Source organism: Amblyraja radiata, chromosome 1 (genome assembly GCF_010909765.2).
Source record: "Amblyraja radiata isolate CabotCenter1 chromosome 1, sAmbRad1.1.pri, whole genome shotgun sequence".
NCBI lineage: Eukaryota > Metazoa > Chordata > Chondrichthyes > Rajiformes > Rajidae > Amblyraja > Amblyraja radiata.
In genome coordinates this window covers 49,217,444-49,227,440 of record NC_045956.1, presented here as the reverse complement: position 1 = coordinate 49,227,440, position 9,997 = coordinate 49,217,444, and the positions used below count along the sequence as shown (strand labels likewise).

At 42.9% G+C, this 9,997-nt stretch overlaps 1 protein-coding gene across 3 annotated transcripts in view; it reads left to right on the top strand.

The window, feature by feature from the left end:
- Positions 1–7,564: 7,564 nt before the first annotated feature.
- The window catches only part of thsd4 (thrombospondin type 1 domain containing 4), a 558,240-nt gene continuing 555,807 nt past the window's right edge, over positions 7,565–9,997 (top strand). Inside the window, exon 1 of one of the 3 annotated variants that reach the window (XM_033021503.1) lies at positions 7,565–7,676. The gene's annotated coding sequence lies outside the window, so the exon portion shown is untranslated. Of the gene's footprint in view, positions 8,003–9,997 lie in introns of all 3 variants that reach the window. The other 2 variants (XM_033021512.1, XM_033021494.1) reach the window with 2 other exon arrangements.

The following is a 9,997-nucleotide window of genomic DNA, read 5'->3' as shown; positions in this document are numbered from 1 at the left end:
GCAGATAACATTTACAGCATTGGACCTAGACTGCTGCTTCAAGCTGTAAAATATCAGTCTATTTCAGTAGTATCCCAGAAGGATGCATGCAGCCAAAGGACCATATAATATTCCTCAAAGTGTTGCTAAATTTATTCTCTTTAACATAATCTTACCTCTGGCTCCTCTTTCCCGGGTTGGCTGACTCATCGGGATTTTGGAAGGAGACAACTTTGGTTTTAATGCAGTGGACAGAAATTCTCCGCAGTTGCCTTTCCACTGATTGCCATTCATACGTTATCCTGTGCTTCAAATAATCCTAGGATGCACTCCTGACTCCAATACATTCAACTCAAGCAATAGGGCAGGAAGAGACTGGAAATACTCAGCTGGTCAGATAGCATCCGTGGGGAGAGGGGTAAATGTTTCAGGGTAATTGCCTTTCATTGTCAGTTCATAGTATTTTCTGTTTTATTTCAGGTTTCCAAGATCTGCAGTATTTTGCCTTTGCAATATGACGGGCAGTCAAATAGGTTTGAGGCCAACGCAGCGACACAGCTGTGGAACTGTTGCCTCATAATACCAGACCCTGACCTCGGGTGCTGTCGGTGTGAAGTTTGCGTGTTCTCCATGTGACCGCGTGGATTTCTTCCTGGTTTCCTCCCACATTTGAAAGACGTGTGGGTTTGTACGTTAATTGGCCTCTGTAAAATAAAATGCCCCTAATATGCTGGGAGTGGGATAGAATAGAACTAGTGTGAACTGGTGATTGATGGTCGGCGTGGACTCGGTGGGCCGAAGGGCCAGTTTCCATGCTGTATCTCCAAACCAAACTAACTGTTCCCTGCCGACTCTCCCTGCAAGTTATGTCACTGGGTGGTCACTTGCATGCAAGCCCAATGTGTTGGTTGAGCGCTCTGCTATTAACAAAATATGGTTTTATGTTTGTCCCTGGCACTATTTACTCTGACCTGCCATCATCATTGCCCAGAAGGTGTTGTTGCAGTCAGAGTTCCTACACCTTTCTCACTGTATTAAACGTCAATGATTTCTCACGCACAAGTGCCAAATGTGCAGTGCTGGTGCAGATTTATTGCGGATGTAATTCTACCTCACGTTGGGTCCTAGGTTAGTGCAACCCCACAGGATTAAAATTAGTTCATGGAATGAAATGGGATGATAGGTATTAAAAAAATCTGCCATGGTGTTAAAATAGACACTCTGTTTATGTACTCCCATGGAGCTAAAAGTGCATTAGCTTTGGTATGGTTAACAAAATAAACATGGTGATAATGCATTGTGGTTGAAGCCATTCAGAATAGAAACACCTGTTTAATATTATTTTAGATCAATAGGAATGAAATCTGAACTTAGTTGAAAGTCCAGGCACTTGACGCTAGGCTATTTTCTATTTCCTCATGAAGTGGGCACAATAGCTGGGATTCACCTTCTAATGTTCTGCAGGGTGAACAGCTGTTGACACATCTGGAATTGCAACCCGTTATCTCAGGTCAGGATGATCTGGTTTGTCTAATTGTCACCTGAGAGGATTTCTGTAACTTAGAATCTGAGGTTGTCCAGTTGGGTAAACTGTTCGTGTAGGAAGGAACTGCAGATGCTGGTTTAAACCGAATTTAGACACAAAACGCTGGAGTAACTCAGCGGGACAGGGAGCATCTCTGGAGAGAAGGAATGGGTGACATTTCAGGTTGAGACACTTCTTCAGACTAGTCAGGGGAAAATGAAAGGAGATACATAGACAGTGATGTAGAGAGATACAGAATAAATGAATTAAAGATATGCCAAAAAAGTAACAATGATAAAGGAGTTTGTTGTTAGCTGTTTGCTTGGTGAGAACGGGAACCTGGTGTAACTTGGGTGGAGGAGGGATGGAGAAAGTGTGGAAGTGCAGGGGTTACTAAAGTTAGAGAAATCAATAATCATACCACTAGGTTGTAAGCTTCCCAAGCGAAATATGGGGTGCTGTTCCTCCAATTTGCGATTAGCCTCACTCTGACAATGGAGGAGGCCTAGGACAGAAAGGTCAGTGTGGGAATGGGAATGGGAATTAAAGTGTTTGGCAACCAGGAGATCAGGTTGGTTCAGGCGGACTGAGCGAAGGTGTTCAGCGAAACAATCGCCCAGTCTACGTTTGGTCTCCCAATGTATAAGAGTCTACACCTTGAGCAATGGATACAGTCGATGAGGTTGGAGGAGGTGCAAGTGAACCTCTGCCTAACCTGAAAGGACTGTCAGGGTCCCTGGACAGAGTCGAGGGAGGAGCTGTAGGGACAGGTGTAGCCTACATCGAGAGGAGGCATAGTCTTTATCATCGCTTCGTGGCTGGTGTATGGGTCTGAGCCATTTTCAAGAGGTCTGGTTGTGCACTTGTACAATGACTTTTAAACTTTAGAGATACAGCGTGGAGGCAGGCCCTTCGGACAACCGAGTCCACACCGACCAACCGTAATCCAGCACTTATGCCATTACCATACACAAAGAGTAATTTACCGTCGTTAATTCATCATCAGCATGCTATTGGGTTGTGGGAGGAAATGGGGCATCTGAAATTCAGAAATCCATATATTGTCACGGTAAGAACGTGCAAACTCCACATAGACAGCACCTGCATTAGGATTGAACCAGCCTATTGGAGCCATGAAGGATAAGTATTAACAATGTGCTACTATGCTACCCATATAAAAATGAAATTATTCACAATGTACCATGTAGTTTGAGACTTTAAACTCAGGAAATAAACTCAGGAAATAAAAAGCTGATGGTGGTAACTGTGGTCTTGAAGCTAATGCAGTTTAGAGCAGATCTCCCAATCCTTTTCCTCTTAAACTCACACTAACAAATTCTAGCCATTCCACTCGTTCAATCATTTGTGAACAACTGTGTGAAGGTATGCACTGCGGAGGTGTGAAACCATTGCTACATTGTGGAATTCTGTGGTTCTCAATTTCAAATCCGTTCCTCAATGCAGGCACTGAAGGAAGATACGTTAGAGTAGATGCAACACAGATTCACAAATGTCTCTCTGAATTTAAGGGGAACCTCGTTGAAACTTACAGAATAATGAAAGGCATTGAGTGAATGTGGAAAGGATGTTTCCACTGGTGGGAGAGTCTAGGATCAGAGGTCATAGCCTCAGAATTAAAGGGCGCTCTTTAAGAAAGGAGGTGAGGAGGAAATTTTTTAGTCAGAGGGTAGTTAATCTGTGGAACTCATTGGCACAGAGGGCTGTGGAGGCCGGCAGTGGATATTTTTAAGGCAGAGATAGACAAATTCTTGATTAGAATGGGTGTTGAGGGTTATGGGAAGAAATGGGATTAGGATGCAGAGATCAGCCATGATTGAATGGCTAGACTCGATGGGCTGAATGGTCTAATTCTACTCCGATAGCTTGGGGTTGTGAACTTAAAGGGTTAAATTACGATACCAGATAGCGTCGAATAGGCATGAATCCTCTTTGTACAGAAGATTAACGAGAGGTTTGAACTGAGATAAGTGAGGTGATTAAAGGATAGATAAACTATTTCTCCCAGCGGAGCAATCGAGATGCACAACCGTAAAATTAGAGTTAAGCTATTCAGGGTGATGTACCTGATACATCTTCACACGGAGGTTGTGAAATCTGGAAGTTTCTACCCCAAAATACTGTTGAGGCTGGAACAAATGAAAATGACAACATGAAGATGAATGAGTATTGATTGGGCAAGGTTATTAGGTTTAGAGAACTACGGCAAGTAGATAAGGCCCATTTCTGACAGAATGATAGAGCAGGCTTAACAGATTGACTGGATTGATCCTTTTCCTACATCTGCAAACTTACTTCTGCCCACTTACTTATCCAGAGCTTCTTAATAGAATTAAAACAAAATTAAATGACTTCCTGATAAACTTGCACAAACTTCCATTGGACTATTGGACTCTGTTGTGCAAATCTGTTGACTGTATGAAGTGGGCATTGCAGCAAAGTTGTGATCAGCAGTTACAGGTCATTGAGCCATAAAGGGAACTGCGATTTGTAATTGCATTACATTGTAATTGCATTTTAAGTAGAGGCTTGTGTTCAGGGATTGTTGCTTCTCCGTTTTTTTGAAGGCTTGGCCCGTTCTCATTTTGTTGTCTCACCTATAATTGACAACATAGATATCCAGTCATAGAGAGATGCCGCATGAAATCAGGCTCTTTCGCCCACCGAGCCTGCTCCGAACATCAAGGACCTATCAACTCTTACATTAACTCAACCCTTATTTATTCATTTATTTATTTATTTAATTCTTTATTTCGAACAGAATAAAAAATAAAAAGCAAGTATGAAACAGCATACAAAAAAAACAAAACAAGAATATTTGTAAAGTGTCATAAACAATATTTATAAATAAATGAATATTATCGTATAAATGAAACCCAACCCTAATCTATTTTATTGACCCCCGCCCCCTCCCTTTCCCCCCCAAACCATCAAGTCCCCCTTCCCCCTCCAGATTCTACCATTCACTTGCACACTGGAGGCAATTTACAGTGGTTACAATGTCCTTGGAAGATCACAATATCTTTGTGTTATTTTAAAGATCAAGGAATGAATGTCACTCTGATGCGATTGTACATGATATGCATCACCTTCACCTACAATTATCAAGGTAACCAGATCAACAATTGTACGTTAGGCTGAAGAAGGGTCTCGACCCGAAACGTCACCCATTCCTTCTGTTCAGAGATGCTGCCCGTCTCACTGAGTTACTCCAGCATTTTGTGTCTATCTCCCTGTGATCATGTGGATTTTCTCTGGGTGCTCCGGTTTCCCTTGCAGTACCGGAGACAATGTACAAACTCCATATAGACAGCACTCATAGTCAAGTTAAAACCCAAGTCTCTGGCACTGTAAGGCAGCATCACTACCACCGTGCCACTGTTCATCCCCCAAGTTCTTGATTTCTTGACTCAGATGCTGTCTGTACTAGAGGCTAAACAGGTAAGATGGATGATCTCATGGCATGGGTGGGCTTGGGGGTCTGGAATATTATAGCCATAACAGAAACTTGGCTGAGAGAAGGGCTGGATTGGCAACCCAAAATTCCAGTGTATAGATGCTATAGATGTGACAGAGATGCAGACAAGGGAGGAGGGTTTTTTGGCTTTTTGATTGTGGTCGACATACCTAAAGTGTTAAGAGAGGACTTTCTTGGGGGATCATCCAGTGAGGCTCTATGGATAGAACTTAGAAATAGGAATGGAATTACCACTTTGATTGGACTGCACTGTATGTCCCCAATAGTTAGTGGGAATTAGAGAAGCAGATGTGTCCGGAGATTGTAGGACTATAAAGGGAGATTGAACTAGCCTACCACAACTAGAGAGCAGTCCTGAACTACTATCTAACTCATTGGTGACCCTCGGACTTTCTTTGATCAGACTTTACTGGCTTTATCTTGCACTGAACGTTATTACCTTATCACTGTGAAAGGATTGATTGTAAACATGTATTTTCTTTACGCTGACTGGTTAGCATGCAACAAAAGCTTTTCAATGTACACATGACAATAACCTGAACTGAACTGAGATTACAGATAGCTGTAAAAATAATAGGGTAGTATGAGTGTTGTACACAATTGATTGCTGCATATCCATATCTGCATTTCACTCAGAGAGTTGTAAATCTGTGGAATTCTCTGCCACAGAAGGCTGTGGAGGCCAAATCACCGGATGTATTCAAGAGAGAGTTAGATATAGCTCTTAGGGCGAATGGAATCAAGGGATATGGGGAGAAATCAGGAACGGGGTACTGATTTTGGATGATCAGCCATGATCATATTGAATGGTGGTGCAGGCTCGAAGGACTGAAGGGTCTATACATGCCCCTATTTTCTATGTTTCTATCCTAAATTGCCAATAATTCGAGTATAATAAACAGTTAGTAAGATGTGCAGTGATTTGGAATATCCCACAAAATATGAATGTGGAGACACAATAACTACAGATGTTGGAATCTTGAGCAAAATAGACTATTGGAGAAACTCAGTGGGGCAGGCCATATATGTGTAGAGAATGGACAGAAGACATTATGTGTTGAGACCATTCATCAAAGATTAATGTATCTTTTGCTGGTTAACATTTATCATTGCTCAACTCTTCCAAGAAGTTATCATACAAGTCATTGAAAAACTGAAAGTTGGCAGGTGTTGGAAATCGGTAATAAAAACAGAAAATACTCTGAATGTTTAGCCGCTTAGGTAGCATCTACTGGTTCATTTAATCCATTGTTTTTTATAGGGTCTTGCACTAGATTAGCCGCAATCAATGTTTGCGAGGTAATGGTGACCGCAGTTCAAACAGCGCTTCTTAATCATCAAAAGATGAGAGTTGTTTTGGAATAGGTTTTTTTGTTTCTTTCAATCCAATGATAAATTGTGTTGGCAAGAATCTGGAACAAAACATCCGAAAGTAAATAAACTGCCAAAGAAAACAAATGATGAAAAATGCAGCTCTGGTGAACTCAAAGTTAAGTCCCATTTTTCTATAAGTATGAAATAAAAGTATCCCAGACACTCATTGCCAATTTACGTGGGCAATCAGAAACACAATGCACTCCAATAAACTGGATTTGGAAGCTGTGTGCTGTATCCACCTCATCTCATGGATATGCCCAGACAAAGTGAACGAAAGCTCATTCATTCCTTCCACCAGACCAAATCGCTGTGAGAGGTCACCTGCAAAGGTCAAACCAAAGTAACTTGTCCCATGTCATAAATGGCCATTGCAACCAACAGCCATGATCCAAAAGCAGAATGCTAGAAGTCTAATGTGATAGGGAAAAAGGAGCAAAATAGTCAGCACCTCAGGTTACATCGGCAGCACAGATTTGTGTGACCTTCCAGCAGAATGGTATGGAGTGAATTGGGAAAGGTGAGAGGGGAAAGATTAAATAGGAACCTGAAGGTCAACTTTCTCTACACAAATATTGGTGGGTACACAGAACGAGCTGCCAGAGAAGGTAGTTGAGGCAGGTGCAATAACATTTAAAAGACATTTGGACAAGTACATCGACAGGAAAGGGATATTGGGCAAATGTGGGCGAATGGGACTTACATAGAGTGGGAACTTTTTTCCAGAGACTGGTGTGTATTGGATATAATGATAGTATCTGCCTCGACTACCTCCTCTGACAGCTCATTTTAGTTTAGTTTAAAATGAGCTGTTAGAGGAGGTATTGAGGCAGGTATTATAACAATGTGTAAAAGACATTTGGACAGGTACATGAATAGGAAAGATTTAGAGGGATACATACCAAACGTGGGCAAATGGGACTAACGTAGATGGGGCATCTTGATCGGCATAAGCAAGTTGGGCTGAAGGGGCTGTTTCCGTGCAGTATGACTATTATGCCTGAACATTCGCCCCCTCTGTGTGAAGGATAAACGGTGAAAGGGGAGATATATGGATTGATATTACCAGGAGAATTAGGACACGGACTTCCCCTGATGCGGTGCAGAGGCTGTTGCTAGTAGGATGGGCCTGATCTAATTTGCCTCCGAGTTGTGCTTGCCTCCCATGTCGTGGAACGGCTCCATGCTGAATACTAACAGCATTGCAATCTAACAACACGTGCAAGTGTCCAAGGCTTGCGCGGCACTACTGCCGGGGAGGGCGAGGGTAATTGAGGTGCAGACGGTTAGGCAGCAAGCCAGGTACAGGAAGTGGACTGTTGCTGATTTGATGAATGAGAGTCGCCTAGATTCAGGGAGTGGGGCTACTTTTCCGGTGCGGTGCTGCTCAGGTACAGTCTGCGGACTGACTGCATGTGTGTGGGATTGAGCTGCTTCTTCAGCTGGATGCACGGTGCTGGGGATCTGCCTGTCCCAGGCTGTGTGTGTGTGTGGACGAGGCAGCTGCGGTGGAAGTGCAAGAGTCACTTTTCTCTCTGTTTGACGGGAGCTCCACTTAAAAGTTGTGCAGAGTAACCAACCTTCCGGACCTGCCCCGCAGGCAGCTCGTTCGCCTTGGACATGAACAGGTAACCCTGAACTCTAAAAATGATAGAGTTGACTCTTTTGAAAGCAGCTGGTTTATTTAGCAGCGAACGCGTGTAACGAGAACTGCGATGTGCTTTTTATTTCGATAAGTGAAATATTTCTCTTTTATTCTGAACAAACTTTTTTCCTCCCTTATCGTATTGCAGCATTGCAAAGTTAATTTGGTGCAACGCGTGGTGTGTATGTATGTCTGTCTGTGTGTCGCAAGCACATTCTTGCACTTGGGGATGCCATCTACTGGCCGCTAGATTTAAGTGAAGCAAAGCGACACTTGTTACTGATCTAATTTTCCTTCCTTCTCCTTCTCCCCCCCCCACCCCCCATCAGTCTGAAGAAGGGTTTCGGCCCGAAACGTCGCCTATTTCCTTCGCTCCATAGATGCTGCTGCACCCGCTGAGTTTCTCCAGCATTTTTGTGTACCTTCGATCTTCCAGCATCTGCAGTTCCTTCTTGAACACTTGTTACTGATCCACATTCATTCCGGGTTGAATGTGTGAGGTCCTAAATCCAATTCAGGTTTAGCATTGGGAGACACTGATATGTTGTGTATATTAAGATTCTTTCAAGATATATATTTTATAATGGTCATAGTGATACAGCGTGAAAACAGGCCCTTCGGCCCAACTTGCCCACACTGGCCAACATGTCCCAGCGACAGGTCCCACCTGCCCGCGCTTGGTCTAAATCCCTCCAACCTGTCCTATCCATGTACCTGTTTAACTGTTTCTTAAACGTTGGAATAGACCCAGCCTCAACTACCTCCTCTGTTTAATTAGCGACTGACACGAGGGAATGTTACAGGGCAAGATAAATGTTGTATCCTGAAGCTGAACATTACACTCCTATTTGGTGTTTCTGAATAAGGACAATTAACTGAAACTTATATTTGCATAGCATCTTTTTAAGGTGGTGAAATATCACTCCTTAAGTTGTTCGTTTTCTTATCGAGTCCACACACAAGATTAGAAGTTGTTCAGCCAGAGTTGAAGCGTGTTGAAGAGTGTTCAGCCTGTCCGCCTCTTGTGCGGGGTGGTGGAAAGATTGGTGAAAACAGGACTGTGACTTGAATGCTCTTTCCTTAAGTTGTTTGCAGGAATGTTATCAAACAAGAGATTGATGTCAAGCTATAGTAATTAAAAAAAAAAATATATAGACAATCTATGTTATGAAACACAAAGTGTTTCAGGACGGGTCCTTCTTCAGACTGATGAAAGGCCTGGATAGAGTGGAAGTGGATTGTGGAAAGGATGTTTCTTTTCCACTAGTGGGAGTGTCTTGGACCAGAGGGCACAGCCTCAGAATAAAAGGATGTATCTTTAGAAAGGAGATGAGGAGGAATTTCTTTAGCCAGAGGGTGGTGATTCTGTGGAATTCATTGCCACAGACAGCTGGATGCCAAATCTTTGGGTATTTTTAAAAGCGGAGATTGAATGGGGTTTTTTTTTAGGTACGGGTGTTAAAGGTTATGGAGAAGTGTCAGGAGAATGTTTTTGAAAGGGAAAGACAGATCAGTTATGGTGGAGTAGACTTGATGGGCTGAGAGGGATGTGTTGGATGTGGAGGCTGGTGGGGAATTTGAGTGCAGGGTGGAAGATGGTGAATGGATTGGCCAAAGGGACCAGTGACAGAGGAAGTGGGATAGCGCAGTGAGAGACTTGGGCAGGAAGGTCCAAAACTTCGGGGTTCGGCAACTGCCTGACGAAAATCTGCCTGACGAAATGGAGTGGTTTTAAATTTGAAGCCAGAAATAGGAAAAAAGTATACCAAAGGATTGTACATATGGAGAGGGACACAGTACTGCAGTTATGGATAACCTTGGAATTACATGGATAAGAATAGGTAGACTGGTCAATAGTGTGTAATAGACAAGTCTAGCTATAATATTGATTTCTCTAACTTCAAGTAACCCGTGCATCCCCTCTCTCTCTCTGTCCCTCCCCCACACTAGTTGTCGTACTAGTTTCACTGTCGTTCTG